At 44.1% G+C, this 6000-nt stretch overlaps 1 non-coding gene across 1 annotated transcript; it reads left to right on the forward strand.

Annotated features, from left to right (window-relative positions):
* Positions 1 to 826: 826 nt before the first annotated feature.
* On the forward strand, positions 827 to 907 carry Trnaa-agc. Its single transcript has one exon. It is a non-coding gene; the product is annotated as a tRNA-Ala (tRNA).
* The last annotated feature ends 5093 nt before the right edge of the window (positions 908 to 6000 follow it).

Genomic DNA, 6000 nt, shown 5'->3' on the forward strand with positions numbered 1-6000 from the left:
TGGATTTCTGCCTCTGAAATGCTAGGATTAAAGGCGTGTGCTACCACTGCCTATCCTTTATGTTTAATATTGTGGCTGCTCTGTCTCTGACCCCAGATAAGTTTATTAGCATGCACAATATTTGGGGGGAATACAATACCACATATGACTCTTCAAATTGTGTCCTTTTCTTGGTTTTCTGTGTGTGCATGTAAGTATATGCCCCAGCACGGTTCTGTAGGTTTTTTTTGTTGTTTTTTTTGGTTGTTGTTGTTGTTTTTTTTTTTTTTTTTTTTGTTTTTTTTTAATGTGCATGTCTATGGGGTTTGTTTGTTTTTGTCTGTATTTTTGGGGACAGGATCTTACTTTATCCTGACTATCCCTGACTAGCCTGGAACTCTTTGTAGATAGACTAGGCTGGCTCTGAACTGACAGAGATCTGCCAGCCTATGTCTCTTGAAGGCTGGGACTGAGGTGAGTGCCACCACACCTGGCTTTGTTTTGACATGTCTTAATATTTCTGAGAACAAGTATCAAAGTCCATTTCCTTCTCTGACCTTTAGTGTTTTATGACAGACCTGTGTGCCTGGCTGGCCTCAGGCTATATTGATTCTCATAGCTCAGTCTCCTAAGCATCGGGATTGTTTGTACACCAGCACGAGTTGATCCCACTGGTTGAGAAGAAGACCATTACCACCATTTTTGAGCCAAATTTGAAGTAAGCTTTGTTTTCTCTGCCACTTAAAGAATTAAAAGGAAAAAAAGATCTCCAGTCCTATAGGTAGCAGCAAGAGAAGGCTCAAACAGGCAAGCCTGAGCAGACAACATCAGCCAGTCAAGAAAGGCCTTTGGGGTTGGGGATTTAGCTCAGTGGTAGAGCACTTGCCTAGCAAGCACAAGGCCCTGGGTTCGATCCTCAGCTCCAAAAAAAAAAAGGCCTTTACGAGGATGAGGAAACAAATGTACCAAGCATACCAAGAGAGAGGGCACTCTGAAGCCCAGCCCCTTTTTGAGGGCTATTTTTCTCTTTCCTTTTCAAGTCTTTGAAGGGTCTTGTGTTAATTCCACAAGGCAAGAATAAGACTACTGCCACAATTATTTGAGCCAAATTTGACCAGGTCCCTACCCAGGATTCCCAGAGTATGGCACCAAATTAGTCAGAGGCTTATAAAGGCAAAACACACAAGGCCACACACTCCCTTCCTGTCTCCAACTAGTCAGGGGCAAGCATACATCCTGATGTGCTTTTTTGTTTGTTGTTTTTTTTTGTTTTTTTTTTTTGTTTGTTTGTTTGTTTCTTCAAGACAGGGTTTCTCTCTGTGTAGCCCTGGCTATTCTGGAACTCTAGACGAGGCTGGCCTCGAACTCACTGAGATCCACCCGCTTCTGCCTCTCAAACACTGGGATTAAAGTCGTGCACCACCACTGCCCCGCCCTGATATACTTCCACTTCCTGCTGACGTACTTTCCATCCAGGTGTGATCAAGTACATCCTGTGCGGTTGGGGCAACCAACCTAGCTTCCAGGAATGGAAACCTGTGGCTTGTTATCTTCCATAAACAACAGCCCGCAGCACTCCAGGAAGTTATTGGTCTTTGGGCAAGTGAGACTTATAGGCTAGCAGCATTTTTGTTTCATAGATTTCTTAAGCACAGTCATTTAAACTTAAAGCCTAACTTTTGTCCTCATACACACTTTAGCTGTTTTCAGTGCTTAACCCTGCCTTACCTTGATCTGTCAGGGCAGCACAAATGCCTGAATCTTGACAGATTGAGGACTTTGTGCTTCGGTACATACCTTTAATCCCAGCATTGTAAAGGCAGAAGTAGGAAGATCTCTCTGAGTTTGAGGCCTGGCGTACATAGTAAGTTCCAGAACAGTTGGGGCTATATAGAGAGACCCTGTCTCCAAACAAACAAACACATAAATATAAAAGACTTGAATCAAACGTCAAGTGTTTTCAAGCCAATGCTAAGATCTCGATATCTTTTATCAATTGTGTTTTAGTTGCCCATTTGTGTATGAATATTGACCCAGGACTGACTGTGTCAACAAGCACTTGCCAGAAAATTGAGAGTGAATAAACACAGGCTGAGGAGTCAGCTCTGAGGGGTACACTCCCAAGGATGGAACTCTGCTGAGGGTCTTTCCATAGGGACAGGGGATCATTTCTGGGTGTAAGACTGAGGAGGTGAGGCACAAATAGACGGCTCTCACTGCATGGCTTTCCTTTTCTCCTCAAGGAATGGCCATGAAGGCCTGCTGAGCCAAATCCATCCCACCAGCAGCCATGTCTCAACCACAGCCCAGAACTTTACACTGTAGAAACTTGAATGCTGTAGCTACCAGTCAGAACAACTGACTATTCATCTCCACCCCTGTGGAGGAAGTACCACCTAACAGGCCCTTCTCACCGATTTGTTCCTTCATAGCCCTTTAGAAACAAAAGTGTCAGGGGTTGGAAAGTGCTCAGTTAAGAGCACTGACTGCTCTTCCAGAGGACCCTGATTCAATTCCCAGCACCCACATGGCAGTTCCCAACTGTCTGTAACTCCAGTTCCCGGGGATCTAACATTCATGGCAAAACACTAACATACATAAAATGAAAATAAAAAATTTTTTTAAAAAAGAGTAAAAGTGTCAAAATTCTCTTTCAATCCAAGGCCAGGCTTTGTGTTGGTCCTGATTCCACTGACCACCCTTTAATGGTGGTTAAATCCTCATTTTAAACCATTACTTGAGTAATTTCAATTTCCTCTTCTGGGTTCTTAGACTTACTAAACAAACAAACAAATATGGAAGCCAGGCATGGTGGTACATGCCTCTGGGTTCTTAGACTTTTTTTTCTTTATGATTTGTTTATTTTATTTTTATTTTATGTGTGTATTGGTGTTTTGCCTGCATATATGTCTGTGTGAGGGTGTCAGATCACCTGGAGGTGGAGTTACAGACAATTGTGAGCTGTTATGTGAGTGCTGGGAATTGAATCCAGGTCCTCTAGAAGAGCAGTCAGTTTTTGTAACCTCTGAGCCATCTCTCCAGCCCCCTCTTAGGATAGACAGATTAGATAGATGATAGATAGATAGATAGATAGATAGATAGATAGATAGATAGATAGATAGATGATAGATAGAGCCAGTTATGGTGGCACACGCCTTTAATCTCAGCATTTGGGAGACAGAGGCAGGCAAATCTCTGATTTCAAGGCCAGTCTGTTCTACAGCAAGTTCCAGGACAGCCAGGGTTACAAAGTAAGACCCTGGGGCTGCTACTGGAAAGATAGTCCAATGGTCAGGAATGCTTTCTTTTCTCCCAGAGGACAGGGTGCATCTCCCAGCACTTAGTCCTGGTAGCTCACAGCTGCCAGTAACTTCAGCTCCTGGGGGTCCAGTTTCCATTGCCTCTAGAGGCAAACGTGCATATCCATTCCTGCTCATAAACAGTCATGGAAATTAAAATAAAATCTACGGAGGAAAAAAAAAAAACCAAACATAGGGGCTTGTGAGATGGTTCTGGAGGTAAAGATGCTGGCCACCAAGCCTGACAAACTGCACGCTAGGAGATTCATCTGACCCCCATTTCCAACTGTGAACACACATAAACAAAATGAAAAAAAACAAATGTAAAGAGAGAATTGCAAAGAAATTTCTTTTTAATATAAAATGGACTAGAAAGAAAGCTCAAAGCTAACTTCCCAGTGCTTGTAAAAAGAAAACAAAACAAACAAAAAACTTGAGCAGACAAGACAAACTATAATTCTCAGCAGCTGCCAGAAGAAAACTTATGGGAAGCCACGTTTGAGTCTGAGCGGGGTTGACATGTTCCCCTAATGGAGACTGTGAAGCAAGGACATGTACACAGTAGCTTCTTGCTGGAAGAGATGTGGTTTGGAAAACCAATGAGAAAAGATAGTGTCCGGAAAAGTACAACCAGTTTTTGGCCAGTAGTGGAAAGACGGGATACTTTTCAAAGTAAGAAGGGAGGCTCTGCAGGCTGCCTGAGGGAAGCTGGGAAGTGTCTGCGTGGAGGGCGTCTAGGGAGGACAGGTTATTAAACTCAATGGGACTCAGATAGTTTGAGGGTGGAGAATTCCCGGTGAAAGAGGATAAGAACTCCTCTAGGGCAGGTGATTGACAAGCCCAGCTGGATCAACACTGAAAGGGATTTATTATTTTATGTGCATGGATCTTTGGTGCCTGCCTAAAAGTGGACCACATGTGTGCCTGTGTGAAGCAGAAGAGGGCGTCAGATGCCCTGGAAATAGATGTTCCCCGGGGAAACCTGAACCTGGGTCCTCTGCAAGAGTAGCTGTTAGACCTGAGCAAAACCAAATCCAATTTAATTAGACTGGCCAGCTGGCTGCCTCTCTCAAAGTCCAGGTTTCAGAGAGCAGCCTCTCACTGGCCTTTGAGGTCCCTTTCATGGGGAAGGGTTAGGGTTGATAGAAAACAGCTGCTGAGATAATTGGCTATTAGCACCTGCTCGGAAGAGTGGGGGACCCAGGGCTCAAGGCTGCCTGTGGGGTAGATAAGTGCAAGAATCCATCATGTGGAAGAGGAGTCATCAAGGTATCTGCAAAGACACATTTTCCTAAGGCAAAAGGGCAATCACAGGTTCTGGAGTTTAACAAGGCAAAGGGGGTGGCCATACGTCATGGGGTCACAGTTCAGAGCAGATTGTGAAACATGGTTTGCAAGATATTTTAGGCTTAGGAAACAGAAACTTCTTCTTGCAAGATATGGAGACTTAATAACAATGTATAACAATGTAGCTCCTTAACAACAGTGTGGCTCCTGTTTGGGTTTCACACAGCAAGTGCCCTGAACCTCTGAGCCGTTTCTCTCTAGCATCTGAATTAACTCTTTTAAAAGCAGGGCTGTGGTGGCCCACGCCTTTAATCCCAGTACTCAGAGGCAGAGTCAGGCGGATCTCTGTGAGTTCAAGGCCAGCCTGGTTCTACAGAGTGAGCTCTAGGAGAGGGATCAAAACTACACAGAGAGACCCTTTCTCAAAAAACCAAAAATAAATAAATAAATAGCTGGGAAGACAGAGGCAGGAGGATCTCTGTGAGTTCCAGGATAGCCTGGGCTGCACAGAGAAACTCTTGTCTCGAAGGAAAAAAAAAAAAACAAAAACAAAATCAATTCTCCATCTAGACCTAGAATTTAGATTGTAGTCCCCAAGTGCCTTAACAGGCCTCGGTGCAGAGGAGAAATCCCAAATCCTAGAGTGGCAAAGATGAAGCTCTCCCTTCCAGGCTACCAGGATGAATCCCTATATGGGATCATGGCACTGTGTTCCAGTTTATGACGTACACCTTGGGACAATCAAGCAGTCAGGTCAGGGATCAGTCAGAATTCACTGGATACAGGCATCCTGACATGCTCCTACATTGGGACTCTTTTTGGAAAGCAAGGCAGAAGAACTTGGCTGTCGCTACCGAAGGCTTGAGCAGGTCACTATGAGTGGCTCGGACTTCGTCCTCTCCTGCTTTCCTGTCCTGGTCAATACAGGGTAAACCAGTTTGTGCAGATCTGACCAACCCATCCAGGAACTTTGAAAGGGATCACCTGCAGGCAACACAGGTAAGTCTGATCCGAAACTATTTTTAGTTACGGAGACACCCATTTTCACTGGCTGAGCAAATTTAATTTTTAATTTTTAATTTTTCATTCAATATATTGGTCATATTTTTCCCCTCCACAAACTCTTCCCAACTCCCACCCAACTTTATATACTTTCTTGATTTTAAAAAAAAGGGGGGAGGGGTACATACACACACACACACACACACACACACACACACACTACCACCACCAACAACAACAATCAAAACCCCAAGGAGTCCCTTTTGTATTGGCCAGCTGTTCCAGAGCTTGAGGCCTGCCATGGAGTGTGGTATATCCAGGGTCGTTGTGTGGTGAAACTTTTTTTTTAAAGCTCAGCCAATCAAAATGGACATTTCCATTGTTGCGAAACGTGTTGGGCGGGCCTTTTAGCGTTGCTGGCAAAAGAGTCTTT

The sequence above is a fragment of the Peromyscus leucopus genome, chromosome 1 (genome assembly GCF_004664715.2).
Source record: "Peromyscus leucopus breed LL Stock chromosome 1, UCI_PerLeu_2.1, whole genome shotgun sequence".
Lineage (NCBI taxonomy): Eukaryota > Metazoa > Chordata > Mammalia > Rodentia > Cricetidae > Peromyscus > Peromyscus leucopus.